This window comes from Schistocerca americana, chromosome 4 (assembly GCF_021461395.2).
Source record: "Schistocerca americana isolate TAMUIC-IGC-003095 chromosome 4, iqSchAmer2.1, whole genome shotgun sequence".
NCBI lineage: Eukaryota > Metazoa > Arthropoda > Insecta > Orthoptera > Acrididae > Schistocerca > Schistocerca americana.
Window position 1 is genome coordinate 504,118,154 of NC_060122.1, and position 20,553 is coordinate 504,138,706.

General features: G+C 45.6%; 1 long non-coding RNA gene and 1 pseudogene across 2 annotated transcripts in view; both read right to left on the reverse strand.

The window, feature by feature from the left end:
- LOC124614015 overlaps positions 1–20,553 on the reverse strand; it is a 96,021-nt gene that overhangs the window by 59,461 nt on the left and 16,007 nt on the right. The window lies entirely within an intron of this gene.
- Positions 18,803–18,920, reverse strand: LOC124614185 (annotated as a pseudogene).

The window sequence follows — 20,553 nt, forward strand, 5'->3', positions numbered from 1 at the left end:
ATAGACAAATGTATTGTATTGCGAATACATAGTAAGAAGGATCCTTTATTGTATAATTATATGATAGCGGAACAAACACTGGTAGCAGTTACTTCTGTAAAATATCTGGAACGATTTGAAGTGGAATGATCATATAAAATTAATTGTTGGAAAGGCGGGTGCCAGGTTAAGATTCATTGGGAGAGTCCTTAGAAAATCTAGTCCATCAACAAAGGAGGTGGCTTGCAAAACACTCGTTCGACCTATACTTGAGTGTTGCTCATCAGTGTGGGATCCGTACCAGGTCGGGTTGACAGAGGAGATAGAGAAGATCCAAAGGAGAACGGTGCGTTTCGTCACAGGGTTATTTGGTAATCGTGATAGCGGTACGGAGATGTTTAGCACACTCAAGTTGCAGACTCTGCAAGAGAGGCGCTCCGCAACGCGGTGTAGCTTGCTGTCCAGGTTTCGAGAGGGTGCGTTTCTGGATGAGGTATCGAATATATTGCTTCCCCCTACTTATACCTCCCGAGGAGATCACGAGTGTAAAATTAGAGAGATTAGAGTGCGCACGGAGGCTTTCCGGCAGTCGTTCTTCCCGTGAACCATACGTGACTGGAACAGGAAAGGGAGATAATGACAGGGGCACGCAAAGTGCCCTCCGCCACACACCGTTGGGTGGCTTGCGGAGTATAAATGTACATGTAGATGTAAAACCGGTACGTCTCACGTACCGGTTAATCGTCTCTAGTCGAATTGCTTGTGAAGTGGCAGCACTACATTTTATCGGAAAGTTGAGTGCAGTCGTGTGTTCGTGCGTCAGTTGTGAGAAGCTCGTATCGTTAAGTTGTTACAAGAATGTGGCTGTTTGTATGAGATTGGGTGATATTGTAGAGTGTTACATAAAGACAGGCTCCACCGAGGAATGTAAAAAAAGTTTTCAAGCGAAGTACCATGGTAGGAAACTCCCCACGACCAGCACTATTCAAAATCTGTACAGGAAATGGAGGGCTGTGGGATCGGTCAAGAATTTGCAGAGGAATAGACGACAGACAGTGTGGACCCCTGAAACCACAGACAGAAATCGCAAGGAGGTTAACGCAGCATTTTGATGTATCTCGTAAATCGTGTCATGGTGTGCTAAAAGATATGAAATTAAAAACCTACCCTGTGATTGTGGTTTAAGAGTTGAAATTTGACGATCAAGAAGAGAGAGATCATTATTGTAACTGGCTATTAACATCAATTGCTGATCGTTACTTGGACCCCTAGCTCTTCTTCATGTCAGCTGAGACCTGGTTTCATTTGTTAGGCTATGCAAGCTTCCAGAACTGCAGATACTGGTCGCAGGACAACTCATATATTCGGCACGAAGAACCTCTCTACTCAGAGAAGACAGGTGTTTGGTGTGCGTTGTCCGGCATGTGCAAGAGTGGCCCCATATTTCTCAAACCTCAATTAAACCAGTGTCAAGTACCTAAATATCGTTGACTCTTCCTATGCACAATTAACAGATACAGAGAAGTTATATGCAGTTTTCCGACAAGATAGAGCAACTGTTCACACATCCAACCAAAGTATGGCCCCCATCACCAACCTCTTTCCCGATGGCAGATTTGTCAGTAGAGGCCTCTGGTCCCGAAATCACCGGACTTAAAGTTGTATGATTTTTATTTACGGGACACAATAAAAAGCAAAGTGTACGCTGACGATCCTCGCACAATAGACGAATTTAAACGGAACGTGACTAGAGAAATTAACATACAAGCGACGTGGACTCATATTCGGCAGGACGACCTATGACCTCGCTGTTTGGTCCCCTCCCCCAACTCAACCAACCAACCACCCAATCTAACATCGTCACGCCTGCAGAACTACGGAGTGTTGGTAACGTCATCACATGAAGGCAGCGATGCCCGTGACCAACACTTCTAGCATCTCTTATAAACAGGTAACTACATGTTTTAACGCTATTATTGTCTATTCTTTCTTAGTTAATTGTTACTTGAATCTGGGGAGTGAGGTGTACTGGTTTTATGTGGGACGCCCTGTATCATAAGGAAAGTACACCGCGAAGCTTTCTAGACACATTCTAGAGACATCACGCTAATACAGTTTAACACCGCGTCTAAGTTAGATAAGGTCTTCATTTAGGTAAAGAAGGGAGTCATATCCTACTGAGGCCACTCATTGATGATTCGATACCAAGCTATATATGTTTGCTACATTTCAGTTGCTGTTTCTACCAGTCCCTGACGTTTACTATTGGAGTAAGATCGCGCTAGTCTAGGTGCGATATGATGCTTGATTGTTCGTCAAACCACGAATGTATGCGCGCAGCCACTGTGAATAAGGTGGTTCTCAGTTTGGAATACTGGGAGTGTCCACAGGTCATCTCCATGATGTAGAAGAAAGGCTGTGACGACACTGGTTTGTCACATGTCACTAAGCAACAGTTTATGTAATCATTTTATTCTCGTAAACTTTCTGGATGGAAGAGCAGGGCCTGTGAATTCTAGTAGTTCGTGTTTCTCTCCGTTGCTGGAAAGTGCCACCTGCCACTGTTAGGCGGTGGGAAGATGATCTGGCAGGTTTACGATCAGGAACTACCACGGGCAATGGTTGTGTAAGCAAGCCGCTTTGGGTGTCTCTTAAGCCAGAGTATTTCAAAAGCGCCCTTCTAGGAGTGGGAGCCACGTGATCTCCGGAGAGACTTCAACAAAAGTCCACATGTTGTCCCAAATGTGGAATCCACCGCTATGTTGAGTGCTATTGACAGGGGAATTCATATCTATTCCGGTTTTTCTGGATTTCCGGAAGACTTTTGACACTGTACCACACAAGCAGCTCGTAGTGAAATTGCGTGCTTATGGAATAACGTCTCAGTTATTTGACTGGATTTGTGATTTCCTGTCAGAGAGGTCACAGTTCGTAGTAATTGACGGAAAGTCATCGAGTAAAACAGAAGTGATTTCTGGCGTTCCCCAAGGTAGTGTTATAGGCCCTTTGCTGTTCCTTATCTACATAAACGATTTGGGAGACAATCTGAGCAGCCGTCTTCGTTTGTTTGCAGATGACGCTCCCGTTTATCGACTAATAAAATAATCAGAAGATCAAAACAAACTCCAAAGCGATTTAGGAAAAATACCTGAATGGTGTGAAAAGTGGCAGTTGACCCTGAATAACGAAAAGTGTGAGGTAATCCACATGAGTGATAAAAGGAATCCGTTAAACTTCGGTTACACGATAAATCAGTCTAATCTAAAAGCCGTAAATTCAACCAAATACCAAGGTATTGCAATTACGAACAACTTAAATTGGTAGGAACACATAGAAAATGTTATGAGGAAGGCTAACCAAAGACTGCGTTTTATTGGCAGGACACTAAGAAAATGTAATAGACCTACCAAGGAGACTGCCTACACTACGCTTGTCCGTCCTCTTTTAAAATACTGCTGCGCGGTGTGGGATCCTTACCAGATAGGAGTACGGAGTACACCAAAAAACTCCAAAGAAGGGCAGCACATTTTGTATTATCGCGAAATATGGGAGAGAGTGAAACAGAAATTATACAGGATTTTGGCTGGAAATCATTAAAAGAAAGGCGTTTTTCGTTGCGACGGAATCTTCTCACGAAATTCCAATCACCAACTTTCTCCTCCGAATGCAAAAATAATTTGTTGACACCGACCTACATAGGGAGGAACGATCACCACGATAAAATAAGGGAAATCAGAGCTCGAAGATACGAGATTGGAATAATAGAGAATTGTGAAGGTGGTTCGATGAACCCTCTGCCAGGCACTTAAATGTGATTTGCAGAATATCCATGTAGATGTATACAGCATGGGAAGCGAGCTGCGTTTACACTCTCAGACATCGTTCCGCCAATCATAAGGCGAGGGCCAGTACGCTGCCAACTTTTAGTTTGTTGACAGAGAAAACTAGTGCTGGATAAGAAAATTCTACAAGCTTCTCTGCTTGCAGGAAGAGAAAGGGTGGTTTTCAGTTGTCACTGTTGCAAACCTTGTGATTTCCCTCCTCCTACGGTAATTTTGATAAGTGTGTGAGAGTAGGCAGCTGGTAGTCGATTCTGGGGCGAGCTTATTTCGACGGTTCGTCCCTCATCGTTAGCGAGTCGCTGTTCGATGCCCTGCATCAGCTTGCCGCTCCATCAGCTGTTTTGGAGAAAGTTTCGCGTTTAGAATTTGCGTTGTCTTTACACTGCCTAGTTCACAATTTTCGAGTTTGTTTCGCAACTTGTGATTGCTTTTTATCATTAGTTCTCCGTCATCCTGTAATCAAAAGTCGTAGTTATCCAGTATATGTCCCTTTTGTGAGTTGCCCAGACTTTGGAAAGCGATTTGCATTCCAACTTAGTCTTCCAGAGAACATTCGTGTGCCCTCTGCACGGATACAGTGTCTATAAATCCCGATATTGTCAAGCTGGAGACTTTCCGATAAAACGTAGTGTTGCCACTTCACAAGCAATTCAACTAGAGACGATTAACCGGTACGTGAGGCGTACCGGTTTTGTGTGGGAAACCCTGTACAAAATAGACAAAAGGGTAATACCATTACAGTTTTCCATTTCTGTAACTGTATTACCGAGAACTTGCTTCCCGCTCGTGTACCGTACTTACATCATACGCATATTGCTTTTTACATTTTCTATGAAAGTAATTGTAAATGAGTCCAACTTCAACTTGAAAAATACTGATTGAGGGCGAATAAATTCGTATTTTTAAGATACATCTACATCTACATGGATACTCTGCAAATCACATTTAAGTGCCTAGCAGAGAATTCATAGAACCACCTTCACAATTCTCTATTATTCCAATCTCGTATAGCCGCGGAAAGAACGAACACCTATAATTTTCCGTACAAGCTCTGATTTCCCGTATTTTATCTTTGTGATCGTTCCTCCCTATGTAGGTCGGTGTCAAAAAAATATTTTCGCATTCGGACGAGAAAGTTGGTCAGTGGAATTTCGTGAGAAGATTACGTTGCAACGAAGAACGCCTACGTTAAACCGTTTAATCTAAGACCGGTGTATCTCCGTTGCCTCGGCGCCAGTTTTGGACTGCACCATTTTTTCCATGCACGGTATACTTTAACCACGGCGGCACGTGAACATCTCGGACTATTCCGCGTCCCCCGGCCATACTCTGTATACTCTCCACCGCTAGTTCTGTCACCCGGCATGTGTATGTGATTACTCCACACTGACGTCGAACATAGGCGGGTGTCACATTAATGTCGTTGGACTGTGTATATGATTGTTACTTTTTGATTTGTATTTGGCCGAGGATAATTAATTCATTGACTGTAAATTCTTCTTCACTTGACTGGGAAGAGAGATAAATACCCTCCAAAATAAATACCCTCCAAAATAATTATTTTATCTTGGAACTCTTCCATTTTGGTCCGTGTTTGCATAGGAAAACAGTAATATCAGAAATTGAGTCCGCCTTGATGCAAAATACCTCGTTATTCGTTTATTTCTTTATTATCCCAAACTAGTTTCGGCGACAAATATCACCATCATCAGTGGGGTTTTTAAATCTAAAACATGTAGAAAATAGCATGGTTATACAAACACAGTAAAGCATTATTACATCGTTACTATTCGTCTTTTGAAATATAGTTTTCTATGGATATTTTCATACTACCTTATTTATTGTATGTTAAAGCATATTTTAAGTAATTATTGGCGCTGTTTGTGACGTGTTTTCTGTACTCTATTTCTTCTGTTGCCGTTTTTTACTTAGCGAACATCATGTCATCTGAAACCATGTGAGCGGCTGTTAGTAAACAAAATACTAAAAGGTGAACTTCGTATGTCAGCAATATATACTTGGGGTTGTGGTAGTGTTGTGGAAGCCAATTGTTTGGTGTGTACTGAGCTGTTATGAACGTGAGTACAAGTATAGCTAAGTCATCAATTCAGAGGAATACGTGAAGACTGAATAAACTCGAGAGCCGTTTCCGACGTCTTCGATCGGACAAGAATCCAGCAGAAATCTTGCTCCAACACGATAATGCACGTCCACACACAAGTCTGAGAACCCAGGAACACGTCGCCAAATTGGGTTGGACATCATTGCCTCATCCACCCCACGGTCCAAACCACGCACCCTCGGATTTCCATCTATTTGGCCGCTTAAAGATTCTCCGCGAGGAACACAATTCGAAGATGACGAGAGTGTCATTCATGCAGTGAAAACATGGCTACGCCTAGAGGACAAGAGCTTTCACCAGCAGGGAATACACGCTTTTCGAAAACGTTGGCGTACGGTCGTAGAACGTGATGGAAACTACGTAGAAAAGTAGGACATGGACAAGACATGCTGAGGTACATTGTCACCAAATACTGATTCTTAACAATAAATATGTTCTCAAAAATGTGGGGCATTACTTATTGACCGACCCTCATTTGTTATATGGAAATTCTTAAGCTCGTTTGAGCAGATCCGCGACAGCTAGTACGCTTGGCCTGGCTTGCCTGTTTCCGTGTCTACCATGACCAGTCATGTAATGAAATGTTTACGCTTCTGTGGCAATGCTAAAACATATCCGTAGTGCTAGGCGACTAGGTTGTTCAGTCATGCACGATCCGCCGCGTAGAAACATGTACGCGGCCTGCAACAATGTGTGTGCGAACAGAAAATGGCAGGAGGTTTATTATTGCTCATACTGGGTGTTGTGACGATGTTTCAACAAAGAAAGCTGTTGTTTACCTTGGAGAAATGAATGCTGATACACTTCAAGAATGGTTCGTTACTCGAATCCTACCACCTCTGTCATTCCGTACCGTTAAATATGGCATCAACTGCGTCTAAGACAAAAGATGAGATTTTGGCATGGTTGAAGGAAAAAATACAGAATTTTAACACAATACATGAAAATCCAAATTTTTGAATAGTGAAAAGATACGAGCAAGAGACAAGAAGCAATGTAACTTATTTACTATTACAGAAGGACGGCCAAAATGTTGCACTTGTTCCAGCCTACCATCTCCACCTCGTTGGACGTGTCAAGGATTCAAATTAAAGCAGACGTCGTGGGTCGAAATAAAACATTTACCCTGCGATACACGGAAGGACCGGTGAGCCAACACCACAGAAATGGAAGAACATTGCAAACAGCAGGAGATTAAAATGTCGAGTGAAGAAAAGGGCCCAACAGATGAAACAAAATACACTCCTGGAAATTGAAATAAGAACACCGTGAATTCATTGTCAAAGGAAGGGGAAACTTTATTGACACATTCCTGGGGTCAGATACATCACATGATCACACTGACAGAACCACAGGCACATACACACAGGCAACAGAGCATGCACAATGTCGGCACTAGTACAGTGTATATCCACCTTTCGCAGCATTGCAGGCTGCTATTCTCCTACGGAGACGATCGTAGAGATGCTGGATGTAGTGCTGTGGAACGGCTTGCCATGCCATTTCCACCTGGCGCCTCAGTTGGACCAGCGTTCATGCTGGACGTGCAGACCGCGTGAGACGACGCTTCATCCAGTCCCAAACATGCTCAATGGGGGACAGATCCGGAGATCTTGCTGGCCAGGGTAGTTGACTTACACCTTCTAGAGCACGTTGGGTGGCACGGGATACATGCGGACGTGCATTGTCCTGTTGGAACAGCAAGTTCCCTTGCCGGTCTAGGAATGGTAGAACGATGGGTTCGATGACGGTTTGGATGTACCGTGCACTATTCAGTGTCCCCTCGACGATCACCAGTGGTGTACGGCCAGTGTAGGAGATCGCTCCCCACACCATGATGCCGGGTGTTGGCCCTGTGTGCCTCGGTCGTATGCAGTCCTGATTGTGGCGCTCACCTGCACGGCGCCAAACACGCATACGACCATCATTGGCACCAAGGCACAAGCGACTCTCATCGCTGAAGACGACACGTCTCCATTCGTCCCTCCATTCACGCCTGTCGCGACACCACTGGAGGCGGGCTGCACGATGTTGGGGCGTGAGCGGAAGACGGCCTAACGGTGTGCGGGACCGTAGCCCAGCTTCATGGAGACGGTTGCGAATGGTCCTCGCCGATACCCCAGGAGCAACAGTGTCCCTAATTTGCTGGGAAGTGGCGGTGCGGTCCCCTACGGCACTGCGTAGGATCCTACGGTCTTGGCGTGCATCCGTGCGTCGCTGCGGTCCGGTCCCAGGTCGACGGGCACGTGCACCTTCCGCCGACCACTGGCGACAACATCGATGTACTGTGGAGACCTCACGCCCCACGTGTTGAGCAATTCGGCGGTACGTCCACCCGGCCTCCCACATGCCCACTATACGCCCTCGCTCAAAGTCCGTCAACTGCACATACGGTTCACGTCCACGCTGTCGCGGCATGCTACCAGTGTTAAAGACTGCGATGGAGCTCCGTATGCCACGGCAAACTGGCTGACACTGACGGCGGCGGTGCACAAATGCTGCGCAGCTAGCGCCATTCGACGGCCAACACCGCGGTTCCTGGTGTGTCCGCTGTGCTGTGCGTGTGATCATTGCTTGTACAGCCCTCTCGCAGTGTCCGGAGCAAGTATGGTGGGTCTGACACACCGGTGTCAATGTGTTCTTTTTTCCATTTCCAGGAGTGTATATTAGATTCTTTTATCAGTCGATGAGAACAGAGCAGTAAAAGATAGCGGTACCAGTGTTGTCATGACAACAGGGTATTATTATGATTACAATGATCTCAGGTTTTTTGTGACCTCTGGCAAACTGAAGCTATGCGTGGGTGCGTGCGTGCGTGTGTGTTATGAGGCAAACATTAGTAGCGCATGACATTTCATAAATAAACGCCAATCTACAGCGGTGCCAGCTGTTAGAGATCTTCTCGCCGAATTTTGTGCTGGGTTACTCTCCTGCCCGTACGAATTAAGTTTTCGCCATTCACGGACCATGTGGCTGCCACGAGACCGAGGAAGCTCTGATACGAGGAGACCTTGCTCCAGCCAAGGTCACGTTCCTCTGACATCTGGTGTGAAGCAGTTCCAGCTACTCTCTGGGTTATCAAAGGGGCCTCACATTGTGTCACGAGTGCGTTACCAATGAAACTTAATCTACGTGCTATCGACACCGAGAGACCACGTTGGTACAGTCATTTAAATTTCTTTTTTCCTTTCTTGATCACACACGTCCACCACACTAAGATAAATTGCAAAACAATAATAATGCGGTTAAAAAAGGTACACCAATTCCCGTGAAAGTTTAATATGTTTGTACCGCAGTACTGCTTCAAAAACCCTCCGCGTGTGAACAAGCGCCAGTGCAGTCCAATCGTATCTTCTGTAGGCGGCAGATAACTACATGTCTGGCAACGCAGGAAGGAAGAGTTCAATTTGTAGGTTTAACGCAAGTCTGTTCGAAAGCGTAACACCAGGCATTCGTTTGTGGAACACGGGTTTCCTACGTTGTGAATCATTGTCCTATCGATCTTTCTTCTGTACAGCAGAACAAAGGAAAGCGGATTGTCAAGATGCCTGCGAGGTGTAGTCAAGTCAAAGGACCCGTTGAGATCCAGTCCAGGGCCCGTGCTGCGAGCAAAGGCGGCCACACACGAAACAAAGTTTACGAAGCATGCAAAGACCAGGCACTTCGTTTAAGCACGCTTGTGCGTCTGTAGCGTAATTTTGCGCAAACATCAGGACTGTTCAACCTGGCTGACGCATGATTGATTTTGTTTCATACAAGTTTGTTTAAACATATCAAAATACATGTGGTTGAGCGCGTGTACCGACAATGTTCAGGCTTCTAAAACAAAATGTCAGTTGTGAAGCAGTCTTCGCAGCGCAACTATGTCGACCGACATGAAGCTAAGCAATCTCAAATTTATGGGAAAGTCTATTCAACTATTTGAAAGTGTTAATCTTTTGCCAAAGGCGTTAAATCGATGGTCTGTCATGGTAAAACAAAGATGGATATTATATATGTTATATTTTTAATAAGAAAATATTTAGTAACTGGATCTTTAATAGAAAAACATGCCATGATTAAAACGATAAATTTTCTCACAATCAACTAGATGGGGAAAAAGAAAGAATTCATTAAAGGGGTTCAGAGAGAGACGAAGTTTCAAGTCAATATTCGTGTGTTACAGAAGTGTATACATGGATATCTGAAGCCTTCACGCAACCTCCAGCATGCGATAAACCGCAATATTGCCGTCAGTCTTTCGTGTGTTATTATACCTTATCTCACGAGTGTGCCCTGCTTTTTTATAAAACATGTTGCGAGTAAGAGCGGGCTCATACAGGTATCTCTGTTTACCTTGAAATTGTTATACCAATCATGTGAATGTTATATCTTCAGCTCAGACATCACGTTTTCGGTTTCATTAATCAGTTTCAGTAACTGCCCAAAAAGAAAAAATATCATCTTCGCCCGGTATCGACATATTCGAAAGACGAACTGATTCACTAAGCGCGATGCCGCAGTGGTTAGCAGCATGGACTCGCGTAGGGCGGACAATGGATCAAACACGCTTCCAGCCATCCAGTTTTAGGTTATCCGTTATGTCCCTAAATCGCACCAGGCAAACGCCTGGATCGTACCTTTGTAGAGGGCACGACCGAATTCCTCCCTCGCCGTTACCCTATCCGAGCTTCTGTTCCGACACCAATGGCCTCGTAGTTGGAGGGATGTTAAATTCTAATCTTCCATTTTCTTTTACGAACAGGTGCTTGTCAAAGCCTGCATGGGATGTGGAAAAGCGATGAGCGTTTGTGCACGCTTCCATAAAACGCATCATCAGACTTGCTTATCAAACTTACAGTTACGTGTGCGATGACTGATCGTATGACGTGGAGACATCCTTTAGCGGACACACTTTGCTGGCAGACCGTTGGAAGGCTACGGGCACATAAATCGTGAACGAGGAATATTCAGAAAGTAGGTGTTCTAAATGTTTATATTTTTTTTAGAAAAAGTGTATTTAAAAAAATTACAGTATGTTGATACACTTGTTGACCATTTTTCAACGTAATCGCCATCCCGTTCAATGCATGTGGTGAGCCGTGGCACAAGCTTCTTTATGCCCACCTCTAAGAACTCTCCCACCAGCTCCTTCCACCACTTTAGAACCACTTTCTGCATCTGCTCTTCGGTTGAAAAATTTATTCCACTCATATATGTCTTCAGGGAGGTGAAAAGATTATCTTAAGGTACAAAGTCGGAGGAATACGGAGGATGGTTCAAAACATCCCAACCAAATGAGTCCAAGAGCTTCTTGGTGGCAAATGCTGCGTGCGGACGGGCATCAAGCACTCTCCTCTCGTCTGCATTCCCCTTGTTTTGCTCTTAATGTTCCTTTCCAATTTTTTTAGGGCTTCACAATATCGTTGTGTATTGATGGTCTCCACCTGAGGCAGAAACTCGGCCAAAATTACGTCTTTCCGGTCTAAAAACACTGAAGCCATCCACGTTTCATATCCAGTCACAATAGAGCTCAGGAAAACCCCACCTCACAATAGAAGTCGTTCAAGGCTCACGGGCCCTACTGACTATTTTTCTTGTGCTACTCTGTCAGCCGTTTTGGGACCCACCTAGCGTGCAGCTTCCGGTAGCCCAGCGTTTCTGTGTGTGACTCGTATAAGAGAGTTCTCTGAGTTGTTGAAACATTGGAGAAATTTCATCCACTGTCAATCGGCGGGCTTCGCGAACAGTTTCCTCGATTTTTTGCACCAACTCATCAGTCAAAATGGAAGATCTTCCATTCCTGTTCGTCATGAACTTTTGTTCTACCTCCACTAAATTCCCTACCTATCTAAACACGCTCATTCTCTTCAGAACACCCTCGCCTTAAACAGTCTTGACTGGCTAAAAAAAAAAAAAAAAAAAAAAGGACGGTAGGTGTTAATCCTTCCACAAGTAGGAAGCGTATCACAGCACGCAGCTCGCACTTCGCGGTATTTCCTACCAACATCTTTAATGCAGCTGGACAATTCAACGTGAGTTTACCTCCTACCGTGTTCCTGCCACGCTCGTTCTGGTTAGGGGATCCCCTCTCTACCATTCAGTGTTGCCAACCCCCAAAAAACAAAAAGTCACAGCCCTCTATCGTCACAGCACTCTTATTTTCTGAACATGCCTGGTAGAGTACTAATCAGAGGTCATACGACTTAGCCTCCACTACATCCCAATTACAGTATGCCTTTGCTGCAGCTACCAGAAGAGTGATAACATTGAATTCAGTGTGCGGAACGATTCGTGAAAATGATGAGCCTACGAGGCGACCAGACACGTGATTATTTTCGGTTGGTCGTCATAGGGAAGAGCGTTTACAGTAGAATGATGATCAACAGTGTTGCCTAGGATGTGTCCCAGTTACCGAACGAAGTGCATCGAACTGGACAGCTGCCGCAGCTCGAGATCCTTCATCGGACATAAGTGAGAAGTTTGTTTTCAGCAGAGATGGTGTCTGTGTAGTGCTTATCTGTTTCTAGATCGACATTTAGTCAAGCACATATGACAGGATAGATTCATATCGATAAGAACCTTTATATTTAAGTACTGTGGTTGGCACTGCCTGAAATTCGTCAGCTTGCTCACACTGAGGTACAAAGTACTGTGTTGGACCCTCTGTAGGGACAACAATAAGTAGGGCTACTCTGTAGCTAGTGTTAACAGCTGAGAGGATAACAAGACAATGTCCAGGTCTCGATGCCTACAAGTATGACGAAATCAACCCGGAAATCTAAAGATGAAGTGTGTAACGTGGTGTTGGCAGGACCTATAGTCGGCTTACAAGATGCTCCGAACTGTAGAGGTATGGTACAGAAAAAGCCACAGACGGAGCAGTTGCATGCAACGAGTTACTTCCCGCCAGGGGTTGTGATTCCGCCATTGGAGATAAAACTGCGCTCCTAGTCTTACAAGCTGCACGCAGCTCCGATCTGCTGGATGAACTCTCGTTACTATGGCTAGTAATAATAATTAGAGTGGCCCACGGGCCTGCTGGAAATCTTTCAAATGGAGCCATTTTGGCGACTTGCCCCAGTAACCCTATCGGGGATAGGGGAATCCGAACCAGGTGTCGTTCCTGTTGAACTTTTGCGTCATCGAGGAGAAAAAGCTAGGTTAAAGCTTGACTGAAATATTCCGTTGACCAATCAGTAATCGATATTGCAACCTTTCGGTGATTAGAATCTACTTCTAGATCACAAGGCCCGAAGATCCTACAGCTACCTCGTAGTTTCTGGATACGACGTTGAGGTACATCAAAAAATGTTCAAATGTGTGTGAAATCTTATGGGACTTAACTGCTAAGGTCATCAGTCCCTAAGCTTACACACTACTTAACCTAAATTATCCTAAGGACAAACACACACACCCATGCCCGAGGGAAGACTCAAACCTCCGCCGGGACCAGCCGCACAGTCCATGACTGCAGCGCCTTAGATCGCTCGGCTAATCCCGCGCGGCCTGGGGTACATCCTTACACCTTAAGTAGTGATTTCATCCTACGGTACGACAACACTCGGCCACTAGGTCGTTTCTCGTGAACAGTTACCTTTAACGGCCAATAATTCTTCGTAAGGTGCTTGATCCCGTACTGAAATCGCTCAACAGAGGAAACGTCGCGCTATCTGATGAGATACCAGTTAGATTCTACACAGAGTATGCGAAACAAGTTTTTCCTCTTCCATCAACAGTGTACCTTAGGTACCTATTGAGGAGCAAAGCTTTCCTTATGATTGGAAAGAAGCACAGCTGATTCCCCTTTTTCAAGAAGAGTCGTCGAACAGGGGTGCAAAACTATAGGCCTACATCTCTGGCATCGGTCCGTTACAGAATTTTAGAACATGTTTTACTCTCGCATATTACGACATTTCTGGAGATCGAAAATCTCCCGTGTAGAAACCAGCCTGGGTTTCGGCAACAACGACCGTCTGAAAGCTAGCTTTGTTCGTCCACGAGACCAAGAAAGTTGTAGATAAAGGCGAACGATAGATGCCGCGTTCCTTGGCTTCCGGAAGGACTGTTCCGCACTGCACCTACTCAACAAAATACGAGCGCATAGATCATACACCAACTGTAAGATGGGATGACAGCTGTATTCAGACCTAGAAAGTGACAAGAAAGCATCCCACCTGTCAATAATTTGATCTGTACCACTTCAATAACTACTGGATCGTCCTGCGTTTTGCTATCCATCTGATGAAAACCACTGCTCTACCTTGTCCACTGATGAGTCGTGATTTCATGTTGACCATGACAACGAATGCTGTTGCACCAGGTAATAGTGTGGATCGCGGGATAACTTCGTACTTGCACTCGAAACATCGAGGTTATTGATTTATCCAGTGAGCAGCTGTTAGGCTCTAAGGAAGAATGGACATCCACATTATTGGAAAAGTTAAATGGAGGAGATCCTTCCACCTTTGAGGCAGACCCAGAGAGGGTTCCTTTGAAAGTAACACTACCGATTTCTTCCCACGCGCCTCCGTAGCCTATGGCGCTAACACACGCTGTCCGGTGCCCTCGACTCGGAAGTAAGCCGGTTCGAATTTTGGTGGTGGAAAATTTTCGCTGCGACCACTTGGCCGGCCACGAGAGATGCAGTGGTGGCGTATAGTTCCTGATCGCCAGTCTTTGCGCCAGTGACTCGGATTAAACTCCAAACCTCTTCGAGGTGTCTCATGAAGTGAGGTCATGTGACAGTTGATGGTGATCATTCCGCCGGATGTGGACGTTAGGCTCGGCAGTCCTCTTTGTGCTCTTCGAGAGGAGTAAATTATGCGCCGGCACCGGGTTTCACCTCCTCCCTTCCCTCCATCCACAACAATATACACAACACTGCACTGTATAAGCACTCATCACAAACAATCACAATACGCAGATACACACTTGACAATTCATAACACGTCGCAGGAAGACAACGTCAAACCACTTACAATAGGATCTTGTATATTATACATGTGATTACATTTTCATGCAATTTGGGGGCGTAGATCCTGAGAAATCAGTACCCAGAACAACCAACTCTGGCCGTAATAACGGCCTTGATACGCCTGGGCATTGTGTCAAACAGAGCATGGATGGCGTGTACAGGTACAGCTACCCATGCAGCTTCAACACGATACTACGTTCATCAAGAGTAGTGACTGGCTTATTGGGACGAGCCAGTTGCTCGGCCACCATTGACTAGACGTTTTCAATTGGTGAGAGATCTGGAGAATGTGCTGCCCAGGGCAGCAGTCGAACATTTACTGTATCCAGAAAGGCCCATACAAGACCTACAACATGCGGTCGTGCATTATTATCCTGCTGAAACGTAGGGTTTCGCAGGGATCGAATGAAGGGTAGAGCCACAGGTCGTAACACATCTGAAATGTAACGCCCACTGTTCAAAGTGCCGTCAATGCGAACAAGAGGTGACCGAGACGTGTAACCAATGTCACCCCACACCATCACGCCGGGTGATACGCCAGTATGGCGAAGACGAATACACGCTTCCAATGTGCATTCACCGCGATGTCGCCAAACACGGATGCAACCATCATGATTCTGTAAACAGAACCTGGATTCGTCGAAAAAATGACGTTTTGCCATTCGTGTACCCAGGTTCGTCGGCAGGCGCTCCTCTCTGTGATGCACCGTCAAGGGTAACCGGAGCCATGTTCTCTGAGCTGATAGTCAATGCTGCTGCAAACGTCGTCGAACTGTTCGTGCAGATGGTTGTTGTCTTGCAAACGTCCCCATCTGTTGACTCAGGGATCAAGACGTGGCTGTACGATCCGTTACAGCAGTGCAGATAAAATGCCTGTCATCTCGACTGCTAGTGATACGAGGCCGTTGGGATCCAGCACGGCGTCCGGTATTACCCTCCTGAATCCATCGATTCCATATTCTGCTAATAGACATTGGATCTCGACCAACGCGAACAGCAATGTTGCGATACTATAAACCGCAATCGCGATAGGCTACAATCCGACCTTTATCAAAGTCGGAAACGCGGTGGTACGCATTTCTCCTCCTTACACGAGGCAACACAATAACGTTTCACTAGGCAACGCCGGTCAACTGCTGTTTGTGTATGAGAAATCGGCTGGAAACTTTTCTCATGTCAGCACGTTGTAGTGTCGCCACTGGCGCCAACCTTGTGTGAAGGCTCTGAAAAGCTAATAATTTGCATATCACAGCATCTTCTTCCTGTCGGTTAAATTGCGCGTCTGTAGCACGTCATCTTCGTGGTGTAGCAATTTTAATGGCCAGTAGTGTACTTTCACTTTTGATTTCCTCCCCTATCCTTCCCAATCAGAGCTCTGTCTTTAGCGACCTCGACAAGGCGTAAAATCCTAAAGTTCCTTCTATCTTTCGAACTGTCATATCTTCAAGCGATACGAGACTCTTTGCATTTTATGCTTGTTTGTGTATATTTCCACAGTTACTATCGACACCACATCGCTCCTCGTCAAACGCAAAAAAAATTAATCTCATTCTGTGCCCCTAAACGAGATATACCAGGTTAGAATATCACTCGAATCCCGTCGCTAGCGTGAGAGGGTAACCTGAATTCTGTAGAACATGCCAGGAGTTCGCTTGCAAAACTTGCTGCAAGTAAGCCATCAACGCCCTCTGGACATTCATTTTCGTATGGAAAGAGAAAATGTTCAGAATTCATCAATAATCTCTGTTACACAGATGACAACTAGAAGTGAACGTACAGGGGTTGGATAAAAATATGGAAACACCGCGAGAAATGCATACTAGAACAGAAATGCAGATGCTGGCCAAGTCTGCAGAATGCACTGTTGTATTTGGACTCCAACGACACCTGTACAAAGTCCTCAATACGTTGCAAATGTCAGTCGTGATCAGACTAGTGTTCTGTGTAGTTGCGACTGCATTATGTCGGAGCTAAATGAATTCGAATCTGGGCAAATTGTAGGTGCTTGTATGAAGGTGTTTTCAGTAACTGGGGAAGACAAAGCGTCGAGCGTTTCAAGAAATACCGCACCGCAGTTTTATGCCACATACAGGGCAAGCGGAAAAACATCTGCTAAATCACAACGCGGACGAAAGTGTATGTTGACTGGCAGAATTCATTGAAGAGGACGAAAGCTGCAGAAGCCACTGCAGAACCTAGGGCCTAATGTCGCACTCGCGAACACTGTCAGCACCAAGACAATACGAAGGAAGCTCCGAAAGCTGGAAACTGCAGGGCGAGCTGGAATTCCAAAACCACTCATCAGTGAGGGACTGACGGATGACATCGAAAAAGTACAAAGGGCAGCTCGTTTTGTATTATCGCGAAATAGGGGAGATAGTGTCACAGACATGATACGTGAATTGGAGTGGCAGTCATTAAAACAAGGGCGTTTATCGCTGCCACGAGATCTTCTCATGAAATTTCAATCACCTGTGTTCTCCTCCGATTGCGAAAACATTCTGATGACACCCACCTACGTAGAGAGAAATGATCATCACGATAAAATAAGAGAAATCAGGGCTCGTACGGAAAAATTTAAGTGCTCATTTTTCCCGCGTGCCGTTCGAGAGTGGAACGGTAGAGAGACAGCATGAAGGTGGTTCATTGAACCCTCTGCCAGTCACTTTATTGTGAATAACAGAGTAATCACGTAGATGTAGATTAGTGATTCAGTTGCCCGCAACAGGAAAACGTGATGCCAAAGTCATTAAAATGGTCTATTGAAGCAATGGAAGAAAGTCATTTGATCGGATGAGTGCTGTTGCACAATGCTTCGAGCTTATGGCCGAGTTTACGTCCCAAGAATAAAACATGGTGGTGGTTTGGTAATGATTTGGGCAATCATAGCGTGGTAATCCATGGGCCCCATGAGTACTCTGCAAGATCGCGTTACTACCAAGAATTATGTGACCGTTTTGGCTGATCAGGTCCATCTCATGGTACAGTGTTTGTTCCCCAGTGGTGCTGCTGTGTTCCAGGGCGACAGGGAACCTATTGACACCTCTCGCATCGTCCAGGACTAGTTTTGTGATCACGAGGGTGAAATGCCGCGTCTCCTCGGCCACCACACTCACCAAAACTCTATATTTCCGACCTTTTGTGGTCTACTTTGGAGAGAAGGGTTGTGATCGCTATCCACTTCCGTCATCGTTACCTGAATTTTCCACTATGTTGCAGGAAGAATAGTATAAGATTCTCTAGAAAACCACAGATTAAGTACATTTATCCATTCCGAGAGGTCTGGAAACTGTTTTGAATGTCTACAGTTTTCCCACGCCATATTAGTGTTTCCCTCTTTTTGTCCACACCCTGCGTAAGAGTAGTCATTATATTAATGATCAGTATTTCGCCAGTTGCTCACTTACCAACCTTGTCTAAAAATTGTCTTGTCATATCTTGATTCATATAGACAATCATTACGGACCACATTCTTCTACAGCTATTTTCTACGAAATCCTACACTATGTTTGGAAGAGGCCACTTTCAATTGCATCACGTTCGTGCTGTTATTTAGTGTAAAAAACATCTGCCGGGTATTTTCCGGTGCAGACAGCAGAGACGAGATCTTAACAAACTGTGTGCCGGATCTCACTACTTGCTAAAATTGAAACCTTTTCAAATTCTTATAAGATTTGCGGGCACTGTTACACTAAAGGCAAGGCACTCCGTCTTCAGGCCACAAAAGGCCCATAGGGACCATCCGACCGCCGTGTCATCCTCAATAGGAATGCAAATAGAAGGTGTGTGTGGTCAACACACTGCTCTCCCTGTCGTTATGATGGTTTTCTTTGATTGGAGCCGCTACTGATCGGTCGAGTAGCTCCTCAATTGGCATCACGAGGCTGAGTGCACCCCGAAAAATGGCAACAGTGCATGGCGGCCCGGATGGTCACCCATCCAAGTGCCGGCCACGCCCGACAGCGCTTAACTTCGGTGATCTGACGGGAACCGGTGTATCCACTGCGGCAAGGCCGTTGCCCATTGTTACACTAACGGAAAAAATAGCAACACCAAAAAATAATTAATGTATAGCACTTAAATTTCGGGATTAGATTTGTCAGGGTAACATATTTAAGTGATTAACATTCCAAGGTCAAATGTTAATGTAAGCCCGAGATAAGCCATTGCAAATGTGAAATGCTGGCACATTAATAACTGGTGTAGCCGCCGTAATGTTGAATGCAAGCGTTCAAACGTAAATACATTGTTTTTTTTTGTTTTTTTTTTGTGGTTTTAGGGCGCAAAACTTCTATGGTCATTAGCGCCCAGCCCGTGACGTAGGAAACAGGAAAAAAACGAAATTTAAAATCAGCAGCAAGGGGAACAAGGTCATAAAATTTGAGAAACTAAAGGCAGAAGGAATGCTTAAAAATCCACTAGAGAAAGGGGTTGGTAGTCCCCAAAAAAAAAATCAAATGACTGACGTCATTTCACTGTCACTAATAAACTGTAGAACGCGGTCAGCTGAGCGCGTGTCATCTGCTAAAATCAACGATATATCAGGCGATAGCTGTAGACGGGAGCGTAACGGATTAAAATAGGGGCATTCAATTAAAAGGTGTCTGACCGTCCACAGCTGAGAGCAGTGGGGACAGAGTGGGGGAGGATCACCGCTTAAAAGATGGCTAAAAAGACAGTGCCCTATCCGGAGTCTAGCTAAAATTACCTCCTCCCGACGACGCGTTCGGGAGGAAGAGGTCCAAGCGCAAGGAAGGGCTTTCACTTCCCGCAATTTATTATGGGGAAGTGTTGACCAATGCGCATGCCATAAATGAGCAACTTGGCGACATAAACCGCTCCGTAGATCGGTAAACGGAAGAGACTGAATAGCTGGCCGAGGAAGAGAGACTGCAGCCTTGGCCGCTATATCGGCCGCCTCATTCCCACAGATACCATCGTGTCACGGGAGCCAGAGGAACGCCACTGAGACGCCCCCCAGGTGGAGCAAGCGCAGACAGTCCTGAATCCGGTGGACCAGAGGGTGCACAGGGTAAAGAGCTTGGAGACTTAGGAGAGAGCTGAGAGAATCTGAGCAGATTACGTACTGTATCCGCTGATGGCGGCGGATGTAGTGGACAGCCTGGAGAACAGCGTAAAGCTCCGCAGTATAAACCGAACACTGGTCGGGAAGCCGAAAGTGATTTGGGGTGTCGCCAACAATATAGGCACTCCCTACACCTAACGATGTTTTCGAGCCGTCGGTGTAAATAAATGTGGCTTCCGTCATTTGTGCACATAGAGCAGCAAATCCCCGACGGTAGACAAGTGTAGGGGTACCATCCTTGGGAAATTGACATAGGTCTCTGAGCAAGTCGATCCGGGGACGGAGCCAAGGCGGTGCTGTACCCCAAGTTGTCAAGAAGGTTTTAGGAAAGCGGAAGGAGAGAGAATGGAGCAGTTGACGGAAGCGGACTCCCGGGGGTAGCAGGGAGGAGGAGCGGCCTGCATACCCTACATCAAAGGAGGTGTCGAAAAAAAGGTCATGGGCTGGATTAGCAGGCATGGAAGACAGATGGCTAGCATAACGACTCAGAAGGACTGCCCGCCGATTGGACAGCGGAGGTTCAGCAGTCTCAGCATAAAGGCTTTCCACAGGGCTGGTGTAAAAAGCT